General features: G+C 36.3%; 1 pseudogene; it reads right to left on the minus strand.

The window, feature by feature from the left end:
* Positions 1 to 2,428: 2,428 nt before the first annotated feature.
* Positions 2,429 to 8,042, minus strand: LOC101391849 (large ribosomal subunit protein uL1 pseudogene; annotated as a pseudogene).
* Positions 8,043 to 14,250: the final 6,208 nt, after the last annotated feature.

Below are 14,250 nucleotides of genomic sequence, written 5' to 3' on the forward strand. Positions count from 1 at the left end.
TGAATTAGTGATTACAATGGGAATCAAAGAACTGTTACCATTGAGGAAGTAGGGAGTGAGGAGGAGACAAATGTCTGAAAGAGCCATAGGAACAAGGAGAGCACCAGTCTCACCTCCAGGCCCTGTGATCCCCATGGCATGGGAGAAGACTAATCTCCAGGGAGAAGCAAGATTTCTGTTAGATCGAAAAAATGACGGCAATGACTAAAGAGATGTTTAAAGATTTGGGGATATGCTGATGACAGAGCATGAAATTCACAGGGCAGGGTGGAAGGGGAGAGCTCAGGAGAGGAGTCGGTGATTGGTCATCCTAAGGGGTAGAGGAAGGTATGGCACAGGAGTCTCACTGCTGAGCAATGCTCCACGAGGCTTGATTTCTTATGGAACTAGAAGTAAACAAGACGTGCCACATGAGGAATTAGTCATAATGTACTCTGAGGGCTAGGTGAATAATGAAGTCTAATTGGAGCCATCTTATTGGTTATAACTGGGCATCTTTAGTGATGAGATAAGCAGTCTTTCTAGGAAACGGGGCTGTTTCATTAGGAAAGTGTGAAGAGGTGGTTGCCGCTCATATCTATCCATTTAATGTACATATTATGTCTCATGTTGTTGATTTGAAGGCCTTCAAGCGTGAAGTTGGTGGTATTTGGTAAATAGTAGAAAACAAAGTTTGTGATATCTAGTGTCTCTCTGCCTATTGTTTCTTTTTATTTTTTGGTAAGGAAGATCAGCCCTGTGCTAACATCCATGCCAATCCTCCTCTTCTTGCTGAGGAAGACCGGCTCTGAGCTAACATCTATTGCCAATCCTCCTCCTTTTTTTGCCCCCTTTTTCTCCCCAAAGCCCCAGAAGATAGTTGTATGTCATAGTTGCACATCCTTCTAGTTGCTGTATGTGGGACTCAGCCTCAGCATGGCCGGACAAGCAGCGCGGCGGTGTGCGCACGGGATCTGAACCCGGGCCACCAGTAGTGGAGCGCTGGCACTTAACTGCTAAGCCACAGGCCGGCCCCTGCCCATTGTTTCTTACCCTAGATTCTCAGTCTCCATATCTGCCTCCAACTCTATCTATATATAAACAGTGGGTCAGTTAGGAACCACATTTACACAGATGAGGGCACTTGAGAATTATACCACTTTGGTATCCAGCAATATATCTATCCTTGGGCATCCACTCGTGATGCTATAATATTAAATCACACAGTGAACCTTGTTCTCAAGAATAAAAGTCTCCAAACAAAGGAAGAAGAACAGATGTTTTAAAACAAATACAGATTAGATTGATTAATTGTATCTTACTTGAAACCAGCAATTAAATTTTGTTACCAAAATTGTTACTTTCTTAAAATTAAAGGGTAATCATGCACTTCAAAATTTGCAAACACAAATCAAAACAAGTTTTACAAAAATAACAAATATATACTGTGTGTATTTATATTCTATATGTATAATCTAATATATTTTCTTTTAAATCATATCCATAAAATATATATTATAACATTATTTCCTAATTTTCATTCAAAATGAATTTTAGGTGCAATTTTTAATTGTATTTTTGGTGCCACTACACTATGAATGCTCAGGTGTTACTGTTGACAGTACATTCTACAGAGGCTGATTTTATGAAAACCATGTGAAAAAGTTTCAATTCTTGCAAAAATAAAAAGAAATACCCTGTTTATTATGAAACTGACAAGATATTATTTACCAACATCAGAGTGTCTCCAAAAGCAGTTTATAATTCACTCAAATCCACTGTTTGTAAATATCATATGTTTAATAATTATTCTGCATAAAATGAGACAATTAATATTTATATTTCGCTATGTCAAATCCACATAATTCAAATTCACATATGTGAAAACAAAAATATAAGAAAACCCCATATATGTGTGTACATGTGTATATATGTATGTGTGTATATGTGTGTGTGTATACATATATAATGTATGTGTGTATATATATTACACAATTAGCCTATTGTTTTTTAAATATTTTCATGAATGACCATCCAGTAGCAACTTAGATACTACTAGTAATTGTATACACATCTCTTCGAATATTACATAGGAATCTTAAAATCAAAATGTTCAAAACTACCATATATCTTCTGAAATCCCTACCTTAATGAATGGGAGCAACATATGACCATTGTCCAAGCCTAGCACCTGGACTTATCCTTGACCTCCCCTAGCCTTCACATCAAGATTTAGTTTTATCAGTGTTTTCCTAACATCTAGCACAGTGTATGAAACATGGTAGGAACTCAGTCATTTATACATGTAGTGAGACTCAAGTGACAAGATCAAAACCATGTAGAGAGACTGAAGTGACAAGATCAATAAAGTAATAAATAACTTAGGGATATTAACCTGTGCTTTAGTACAGATGCTGGGGCTTGCCCCTGGTGTTCTTGATGTGTAAACCTAGACGTTCTGACAATTCTTGAACAATGACACTTGGAAATTGACAGTTAAGTGGATGTTGTACACAAGCTCATCATCTGTCATCTTCACGTGACCAATGGCCACTGCCAGACACAGCACCTTCCTGATCTGGAATTTGATCACGGATTTCACTTCATTGACTTTGGCCACCATATTCTCACTGTGGTTCATCAAGAAAAGGAACTTGCTAGACTTATGTAGGCCAAGGCCCAGGATTTGTGGGATCTGCTTGATCAGAGATTCTGAAGGCAAAAAGGCACCATACTTCTTAGCCAGCTTCTGGACCAGCTTCTTATTCTTGTTGAGTTTCTTCAGTCCCTCGACATCCTTGTTGGGGATATCCACAAGATCTCACATAACTTGTTCATGACGAAGAAAAGGAGTCACTTGGTGAAAACAAGTGGACAGACATTGAAGGAAAGTCAGGGGACTATAGTGTCAAAGAAGGAAAAAAAAGAAAATTTAAGAAAGGGCATATGATAGCAAGTATTTTCTGGAAAAAATGATAAAGATCATTAAGTGAAGAAGGGCTGTTGTTTTTGATGATTCAGAACTAATTTGTGACTTTAGGGAAAGTAGTTTCAGTAGAATATATGTGTGTGTGGCGGGGGTGCTGTGTCTGTACAGCTGATAAGACTCTTGGGGATGTGAAAGAATAGACTATTATTTCAAGAAATAAAGACTGAGAAAGTCAAGTTGGTAGTAAGAATCTATCTGAGAACTCAACCTCTATAATTCTAACATTATTTATTTGGAATTAATGAGTTTATACTGTGTACACTAACCAACAATAACTCATTGTTGTCAATTGAACATATGCCTAGTGTTTAATATACAGAATTACTTGGAGCAACAATTTGTTCCTAACACACTATGCATTTATTCATTTAATAGATAATTTTTAAGGACCTACCAAGTGTCAGGATTTTTATAGGTCATGAGAAATCAGTGATAAATAAAAAAGTCAAGATCTCTGCTATTTTCTGTTGAGGATAAAAAAAAATAAAGCAAGAAAACAAACAAACGAACAAGATAATATCCAATTGTCATAAGTAATATGAAGAAAACCAAATAGGGTGATGCTAGACAACCAGACGGAAGGATAAGTGTTGTAGATGGGTTGACCAAGGCAGGCCTTTCAGCTAAAGTTTTTTGTTTTTGTTTTTTTATTAACACCTGAATGACTAGCCAGCCATGTAAATTCTTGCAGACAAAGCATTTCAGGCAGTGGAGACAAGATGTGTAATTGCTTTGAGGTGACAGAAGCACGGCTTAGAAAAGGAAGAGAAAGAAAGCCAAGGTTCCCTGATTTTAGTGAGCGGGGGTGATTATTAACAATTTTATTGCAAGTCCAATTCACAGAACATAAATTCTGGAGTCAAATAACATTGACATTGAGTTTGAGCTCTGTCACTTACTAGTTATGCAAAAGTAAATAACATAAACTCTGTAAGTTTCAGATACTTTATAAATAATGTAGGGATAATGATATCATCTCTCAGGTAGGTCCTTGACAATACTCAATGAGATATTTCAAATAAAGTATTTAGCACAATAAATGATCAATATAGGTCTAGATAATAGTACTATTAAGATTTTAGAAGTTCAGTCTTTGCTTATCATGTTGAGTAATCAGTGCATAATGTTCTAAATTTAAACTTTCAGAATGCAAACACCTTAGACATGGGAGATGCATCATACAGAGCACAAACATAATATATTAATCTTAAAAATGCCACATTTATAATATTACCAAATTTCTACACACATTAAAAACTTCTGGACTTTGAAGTCTAATTTTTAAAACTTTTAATTTTTCTTCCTGGACTTTGATGACAAAATGTGAAGTTCTGTAGAGATTCTTTTGAGGGTGGAATAGCCAGCTCTCTATACTTCCAGAAAGTTCCATTAACAGTTTATGTAAGAGAGGTACTGTGCCAGAAACTGCATACCCAGTTCATTGCTTTCAGAATCCAGGTGTAGGAAAAGATGGAAATTTACTCTTCTAAGTTAACGGAATTTCTGTCCACATGGTACAAATAGAAAGTTAGCTTACTAAGCTTTATTATTATTGTTGTTTTTAACATTCTCTTTCAAATGTGTCAGAGGAAATGTTTCATCTTGAAACAAGCAAATAGTTACCTTCTTTTCAGCCAAATAACATTTCCCAGTGCAGCTTAGCTGCAGATAGCTTATGATTATGTTGTTTCTGATTGGCTGGGGGATGTGAAGCTGCAGTTAGCAATGTGTTTGCATTTTTAGTGGTTGCCAGGTAATGCTCTGCTGGAGGCTCATTCTGTAGTAGTTAAACACTGAAATTAATAGAGCAGCAACACATGCTGCTGAGAAGAGCTGTAGTACTTTGCTTATTAGCTTATTTTTCCTCAAATAGTGTTGATTTATTTGTTACTTGCCAAAAATATATAAAGGAAGAATGGAGCAGAGAATGTGAAGTTATGAAAATAGGTCATGATTGATATTATCTTTGTCGTGAACCCTAGAAAAAAGACGTAGAGACAAAAAGCTTTCATGTTAATGTTTTATTGGGGTGGGAGAAGAGAGATTCCTAGAGAAGAAGAAATGAGGGAAAAAATAAAGGGAATAAAAAGTGAAGAAAGGCCCGGTGGCGTAGTGGTTAAGTCTGTGTGCTCCACTTTGGCGGCCCGGGGTTTGAGGGTTCAGATCCTGGGCATGAACCTATGCACCGCTCATCAAGCCATGCTGTAGCAGGTGTCCCACATATAAAACAGAGGAAGATGGGCATGGATGTTAGCCCAAGGCCAATCTTCCTCAGCAAAAAGAGGAGGACTGGCAACAGATGTTAGCTCAGGGCTAATCTTCCTCACACACACACAAAAAAAGTGAATAAAGGAAAATACAAGCGATGCATTACCAAGTACTTGTCACTGCTACATAATAATGTTACTGATTACTCAGTTTCACTGGTACATATTGAGACAAGACTTTTGAAACCACTGCATCTCAGAACATTCAGTTGGAATAGATGTGGAAGATGCACAAACTATCTTTGCCTCTCTCTTACTTCTATCTCCCGCGGGACTAAGTTCACCCAACAGCAGACCAACTCTCCTGCTCTTTGGGGCTGTGTCATCTAGCATCTTGAGTCAGGCTCTGAAGAAGCCAAAGCTCCTAGGGGTCAAGTTTAGCTAGTGTATGTATGCGCTACTCTCTTCTTGTAAGCGTAGGCACACACGGTGTTTTAGGGGCAACTTTGGTGACAGGTGCAGTAGCGTGGGCTTCATAACCAGAGAAATAATGCCTGCTGTCACTAGCACCAGCAGGAAAAGTTGCCAAATCCTGGAGGGGAAGCAGGAAAGACTGACTATCTGGGGTGGCACATAAGCTGAATCCAGCACAATCTTTGTGTCATTTTGATTCACTCAACCCTCTCAAGATATCCTGATCTCAGTCATGTGCCTCCACTTCTTCATGAAGAGGGGAAGAGGTGGATAGCTGCAAAGTCTGAAAAGACTTAATACAACAGCTGATCCCAGGATTACAACTGGTTTTCATTTACTCCCTCCACCAACTTTTTAGATTTTTCTTCACCCTGGTCTAATTGGTGGCTAAAAAAGTGAGTGATCCAAACCAAAGGCCTGGACTAAAATGAGTAAAATTTAAGAAGATACTGTTAGGATCTTGCAAGAGCTGACCCTGGAGAGGGCCTCCTTAAATTTATGCCCTGTGTGTCTTGTTTGTCTAACCTTTGTCTTGGCCCCACATCATCAAGAGCTACAGAGCCTTAGTTTCCTTCTACTTGTAGAGCTATGCTTGTTGCAAATGCCCTTTTACAGTTATTACTGGCCCTCAAAGAAACATAAGACATAGTGAATCCCTGGAGTTCCAGGCATATTTCCCTCTGCAATCCCAGGTTTTCATGCTAAACAGGTTCCATTTACCATCTACAGTATCTTTTCTCTTTGCCTGCTAGTTCACCATTTGCAGGTCTTTCTGCCCATTTCCAAGGATCTATCCACACGTATCTTCTTCCGAGTTCCTTATCTCTGAGTTCTCAATCTTGTTTATTCGAGGTCATTGACAAACTGGCCAAACTATAAGCTTTTGAGTCAGTATAGATTCATATCTCTAGCCACCTCTCCCTCATAGGGTGAAAATGATAAGAAAAAGTATTGCAGCTTTTGCTGCGTCAATACAAAAAAAATGTATCTACCCACTCGGAAAACTTTCCTTCACTCTTATCTTTCAGGGCCATCTCTGAGCGGAACTTTAATTTGGCAATAGTTATTACGGGATCAATGTTTTGCCCTGACCTATCCATTAACCAGTCCAAGGTCTTTCCCCGCATAGGAAGGGAGAGGAAGCTGCTTTTGCCAGTCAGGTGATCTGGCTGGCATTTAGGATTTCAAGATTCCTTAGCTCATTTATCCAAATGTATCCATCCCAGGTTTGAGTTCCATTCCTACCAAATCAGGGTTCTGATTTTGACATAAGACTGCACATTTACTGTCTCTTGCAGAAATGACATTTTTATAAATTCAAATTCTTCACTTTATTTTCAACAGCTTCAGGTTACTGAGTTTTTCTCCTTTAAAGACATATGAGGTTTTTCTTTAAAGACCATATGAAAGCCCCTTGTGTATCACAACATGCTTTAAGTTGGCTATTCACTGTACTGAACCTACTGAACCTATTATATTCTTTCTGCAAGGCTTGAAATGTCATCAGCAAAAGCTACAATGCATTTTGCGGTTATTGCCTTCAAGTGCAGCAAATACTTGACATCCCTGTATGGTCACCTTCTACTTCTATCTTATTTATATTAGACACAAATGAAAGTTTTACCAAATGTGCTACCGCTGCCTACTTGTGGTTTTCAACACCCTCCTTATCAATCATAATAGGATACCTGTTGTCCTCATGTAGTCGTAAAACCTCACTCCAAAATCCCATCCGAGGTCCGTTTGTGATCCCAGACCTACCTTCCTAGTCCACAATTCCCAGAAAACAGAGTCTAAGGCAAAAAGTTTTGTGCTAAAGTTTTTCTTCTGGGTGAGGAAGATTGGCCCTGAGCTAACATCTGTTGCCAATCTTCCTCTTTTTTGCTTGAGGAAGACTGTCCCTGAGCTCACATCCATGCCAATCTTCCTCCATTCTGCACATGGGACACCACCACAGCATGGCTTGACTAGTGGTGTGTAGGTGGGCCCTCATGGTCGGAACTCATGAACCCCCAGCCACCAAAGAAGAAAGCGCAAACTTAACCACTATGCCACTGGGCCAGCCCCTGTGCTGAAGTTTTACTGGATGCAACTCCAGAGAAGCAGCAGTGAAGGAAAAGGGGAAGTAAGGGAGGGGAGAAGGAAGAGCAAATGGAAAGTGTGTTTAATAAACCTTACCTGAGATTCACACACCCACTCAAAAAAATGCAGCTGATTTCTCACTGTAGTAGACTTTATTACTGATTTTGATTCTTCACTCTATACCTATATCCATTCCCTTTGCTTTATAGCTTTGCAGTTCTCCTCATTAGAGGCAAAGTATGTTTCCTTACCTTATTGAATTTATGCTTGGACATGTGCTTTCCTTTGGACATTGGGCTATTAAGAGCCATGATGCAAGCAGAGGCTTAAATGTGCTGGTTAAATGTGCTTGTGGGCTTAGGCTCTTCTCCCACACGTCAGATTGCCTGCTGGTCCCAGATGCATGAGACAAACATGGACCTGCCTGATCCTAATCTGTAGCCTAGAGTCAAGTCGAGCTAAGGTCAGCTAGAACAGTCAAACCCAGGCTGTCCCACAAATGTTTGAGTAAAAATTAAATGGTGGTTGTAAAATACTGAGTTTTGGGTGGTTTGATACACAGTATTACTGTGGCAGTAACTGACTGTCTACTGGTAGAAGAAGATGGTATTTGTCTGTTTACTCCACCCCATCTCCAAATCCCACTTTAAAAATGTGCTTTATGAAACGTCAACTCACCCGCAATACAAGACCCTCAGAGCAAATTCTGGCAAAGCCAGGGCCTTTCTCTGTCCAGTCCACCCAATGTGCAGGAGCTGGGCTTTCAACTACGAGAATACTGCAAGCTTTCACTGCAGCCTCTCTGTCTTTGAAGCAAGATAACTCAAAGACAGAGAGTAGGTTACTCCGAGATGATCTGGGATAATATATAAATTGTGTACAGAATGGATTAGGTTAGTCCATTGAAGACTGAATGAAGCTGATTTTTTTCAAATTTGCTCTTTTATAGCATAACTTTGTTCTCTAAATTAATTTATATAACAAAACCTAAGAAAATTGAAATAATTGTAAGTTATACCTGATATTTACACTATCTGCACATAACAACTGATTTATGAGTATATCTAAGTCAATAAAAGCTAATGAAAACAACATAAATAACTCACCAAACCTTAGGTATGAGTCTGATGATTCAATTACATGGGAACAGTATAGGAAATCAGAAAGAAGTACTCAAAATACACAGGTACATATAAACATCGTGCCCCCCACACACCACCTCATACACACACACACTTACATACACAAAGAGAATTGGAAGGGCAATGATATTTAATAGATGTGAATGGAATTTGAATTCACACATACAGAGACAGAAAACTCTGATGCTTTGCTTCCTAACTATGGGCCAATGGACCAGGGACTTATCTTTTCTAAGTCTCAGAGTCATGATTGTACCATGGGAACAATACTATACTTCTCATGAGAATGCTGCAACAATGTCTTCTCACGAGTACATTCCATTATGTAATGGAGAAAAGATGAGAAAGCCCTCAAGGATCTCACAATTTAGCAGAAGGGGTAGAAAATAAGTACATATTTACAACAGATAATTTCAAAATGCTTTGGTTTCTGACTGTTCAGGACATTATGAGATAAAAAAGAAGAAAAACCTAACGGCCTTGTGGACAGAAGATGAAGAAAAATCTTCACAGTAAATTAATATATGAAAGTACAGCATCAGGTGATAAAAGTGCTAGCACAGTAGTAATCCTGAAACAGTGTTAATTCTACCAGACTAGAAATACGTTCCTTAGGATAGTACATTGCACATACATAGTCCTCAAAATTTTGAACAATATACAAATATCCACACCCTGACAAACACAATTCTGACCCTTTTTATAGGTATCATTGTGAGAAATATCACCAAAGAACCAATTCCTGCAGATTGGTTTAACTAATGAAGGAAATTGAAAGAAACAGATTAGTATGTAGTTTGTGGTATTTCAAGCCTAAAAAAGTAACTTATGATCATATGTCCAAGCTCCTGTTCTTTCCTTCACCTATAATTCTACAGTTTGACTGCTAAAAAATGTATTTAATTCAATTTAGTCATTGTATGCAGTGCAACTAGATAGTATTTTCTTGGAGAATAACTCTTGCTAATGTATTAATTTATGTCTCAGTTTTTCTCTCACTGGTTTGTCACTCAGTAACCTTGGATTTAATGACTTTATTTTTTTTCAAGTAAAATAAAAAAGAAAGATCACTGGATAAAGACATGAATGGGAACAAGTAAAGTACATCTGTAATATATTACTTATATATTTAAAAAACAAATTTTTAAAAAAGTGTTCACAGACAGAGAAAGACAAATACCATATGATCTCACTTATATGTGGAATCTAAAAAAAAAGACTTCAAAAACCCCCAAACTCATAGACACAGAGAACAGATTGGTGGTTGCCAAAGGCAGGTGGTGGGAGGTGGGTGAAATGGGCAAGGGGATCAAAAGTACAAACTTTCAGTTATAAAATAAGTCACGGGGATTAATGTACAGCATGGTGACTATAATTAACAATACTGTATTGTATATTTGAAAATTGCTAAAAGAGTAGTTAAAAGTTTTCATCACAAGAAAAAAAATTTTAACTACGTTTTGCAATGGATGTTCACTCAACTTATTGTAGTGATCTTTTCACAACATACAAATGCCAGTTATGTTGTACACTTGAAACTAATATAATGTTATATGTCAATTACATCTCAATTTTTAAAAAATGTTCAACTTGGGGCAATGTTTTTGTTGTTCCTTTGTTAGTATTTTAGGTTTGCATTAGTTTAACAGACTTAGAAGACAGAAAATTCAGTGTTCCTGGTCAAACTACTACTCTTGGTAGTATTCATTTTAATACTAAGTTGACTTCATTTTAAGGATGGGCATGTCTGTATGTTGGTGTGTGTGTGAGAGTATGTAGATGTTTTCCTTTGGAACTGAGCAGTTTTCATTGCTGTTTGGCAGGTGGTTTCCTTAGCTCAAGTCTCTCTGTAGAAGCTGGCATTCAAGGTGGCTGATGCTGGGTAAATTATTTAGTATCTCTCCACCTCAATTCCCTTGTAAATAAAATTGAAATATACTGTTTTTCATAGGACAATTTTGAGGTTAAAGGAGGTAACAAAACAATAAAATTGTCACAAAGTAAAAGTGAATTTGTTATATCTTTCTATTTTTTTCTAGGACAATCCACGGCAATAGCTCTTTTCCATTTCTACTTTGAGTTCATTTTATTAGGATGCCCAGCTTCTTCACATAAGGAGAATGCAAGCAATAAATGTAAACACCAAAAATATAAAGTTCTTGTAATGTTTATTATTCATAAATACATTGAACTTTTTCTATGACCACTAATGGTTATGCTAGGAACAAACACATCCTTAAAAGTGAATGAAATGACATTTTCAATGTGTTTCTCCTTTGATGTGGCGACAGTAATAGGTACAGAAAGAACATAACGTTTTAGGCAGCATTTTTGACATGACCTGTGATGTAGGAAAACTGGTGCCCAAGTGTCCTCCAGCTGTCAGTTTCTCGCTGGAATCCCAAGTGAAAATGAACAGAGTAAAGAATTTTGAGGCAGCCAGTTACAGAATACAAATTGTGTGGTCACATGGTTGACAATATTTCCTTGTAATGACCCCATGGATCAGATGTAGGAAAGTCATTTCAAAGCTGACCAGAGAATCAATATTGACTTATTTCTGAAGTTTTCAAATTCAAGTTTTTACACTTAATTAGAAAGAATGCTGTCCAATGATTTTGTGTTTTTTCTAGAATTCCATTTTAAACAGTTCAGTAACAAGCTATATCATTAGCTACAAATAACTTAATGTTTTGGCTTTATAAAAAGTTAGAATGCATTTCTTATCTTAATCAATTACTGAGAAATATAAAATTATCTTTATATTTTTATTCCTCTGACTGAAAATTGTTATTTTACAATCTAAGGTAAATAGATCATTTCTAAGGTATATTCTTTTGGGATAGAATTTTTGATTTTTTTTCTTTGCACATATTTTATGTACTAGAATTTAGGGATTAAATTAAAACTTTCGTAAGATGTTATTGACAAACAGAGATGTTACACTAAAACTGCAGGTTAATGTTTAGAAGATAAGTTTTTTTATAACCACTGAACATGACTAAATTTTCATACATCACATTCTGAATCAAATTGAAGCAGAAACATAACTTTGAATTATTAAACTGAAGACACTTTATATTTTACGCTGGAAGGAAGATTCAAGTCAATAAAGCCAATTTTACAAAAAAGATTGTTTATCATTTATTATTTTAGAAGAAATTCAAGAGATTACACTTGCATACATGTCACACTTTATATATCAGGAACTTTTTGTTCATAAAAGGGAGGGCGCTATTTTTGACATCTGTTTTAAAAAGTTTTATTTATTTAAAATAAACATTTCTTCTGAAAAAATACAAAGATTAAGAATCGTTTTTGTAATTTTAAATAATTTTGAAATGAGCAATATATTCCTATAAAACAAATTGCATTCAAATTAAACTATAAATTAATTATAGCATTCAAGTTAAAATTATTATAGCCTGTCCAAGTCTGCAAATTACTAAAACTATAGAAAATTGTAAGAGTTAAATTGCCATTTAAAACTTCAGAAAATAATTTAATATGGTTTAATTTTATTATCAGATTCAATGGTATAGAATCAAATTAGAGTCTATAAGTAACGTATCTTCCTAATAGTCAATTTTTGATTAGATATTCAGTTGTGTTACTTATGTCTGTCTCTCTCACATAACTGTAGGGACCCTCAGGGCAGAGATGTGTCTTGCATATTCTTGTATCTTTTGCACCTATTGCAATGCTGCTCACATAGGAAGTACATGGTGACTTATGGGTAAATGGTGGAATGAGTAGAATTATAGACAGATAAATAAGCAGATAGGAATAGAAAGGTAGATAAGGTAGATTTGAAAGTTAAATAAAGAAATCCTACCTAAACAGGTGATATAAATATCTGCAATCATTTGGTTGCTTCATAAAGCTGCTTCTCTAAATCAGTTCATTAAGTTAATAAGTATTAACACACATATTGAATGATTAACATTTCATACTGTAGTAGAAATTTCTAAATTAAAATTGACCCCTGACAATAGTTTAAAAATTTATCTAGCCCTTTTACACACAGAGATCCTCTTACAAACTGGTTTCAGATCCTCTTACAAACTAGTTTTAGAAGCATGAGAAAAAATATATATTTCTTCACACCTACCTGCTGAGGTCATGTACAATACAGTAATAAAATTATAACTGGAAGACACAATTTATACATATGTTTTGCAAAAAAAATTCCTTAAATATGTGAAAAGTGTGTACCCAGAGACTTTGTCAGCAAAACAAAAACATCCACAGGGCTAGTTATCCAAACAGGGATCTGGATATTTTAATCAGTGACAGTGGATAAGTTGTACATACTTCAAAGTTTCATTAAACTGTATGAAATGTGATTTATCAGACTTGACAATTATAACTTGTAATTTTCTAGTTAATATAAGAAATTCATCCATCTAAACTAGTAGTTGGTTTCTCTGCTAAATTTGAATCAACGTTTGCTAACCAGCTGATTCACTATTGTGTAATGGTCTTTTACTGGCCATTTGAAAAGTCTCAGAATCTGAAAAGGAAATTCTGATCTTGAGGAGTCCTAGAGGATGGCCACAGGACTGGGTTCTGTGCAGGCTCTATCCTGTATCATTTTTAAGTATTCTGTAAATCTATTCACAGGAAGGTTTTTGGGGGGTGCATTTTGAGTGCTTCCTATTATCACAACTTCACACCACCTAGAAGTACCTGAGACCCAACAACAACTCTTGAGAATGTCAAGTAAGTTTTAATAGGAAATAAGTAAGGAAGTCCAAAAGGACAATACCCAAGGGATGAATAACTATACATACATAATTTGTGAGCATCTGATTTTAAATGCATTGTAAAACTTAAAATATCCAGTTATAAAAGCAGTTGCTGGAAGGGGAGTTCTAGATGATCAGTACCACAATTAGCATTAGAAATCCTCTGATTCTGCAAAACCCACTTCTCAGGATCTGCTGAAACCTTCACCCAAGAAGGACATAGGGTCCTTAGGCAAATCTCCCAGGCGACAGCAACAATAATTCAACTGTCAACACATGACAAGTGTTATCTCTATATGCATGCACGTATGTATGTAGCTACATACTCTTATCGTTCTTAGACAAAATAAGACATGGGTGAAATAGTGACAGTGTCAAGGAGTAGCTTTGTTGTCCATTGAGTGTTTTGCTTCCTGTAATCTCCATCAGCTCTCCAAATCACTTTAATAATATTACTTCTACTATAAATATTGGTAATAATGATGTTAAGGTTTAAATTTTCTTAAGCTTATAAAAAGCATGCTTAGAAAACTTCAATCGTTCTAATGATCTACAACACGTAATCTAAATAAAACAACCACCATGCTCTGTAAATGCAACTGTAAAACAAGGGGTCTAACTTGATCCCC

Source organism: Ceratotherium simum, chromosome 12 (genome assembly GCF_057802395.1).
Source record: "Ceratotherium simum simum isolate JZ-2026a chromosome 12, ASM5780239v1, whole genome shotgun sequence".
In the NCBI taxonomy this organism is placed as follows: domain Eukaryota; kingdom Metazoa; phylum Chordata; class Mammalia; order Perissodactyla; family Rhinocerotidae; genus Ceratotherium; species Ceratotherium simum.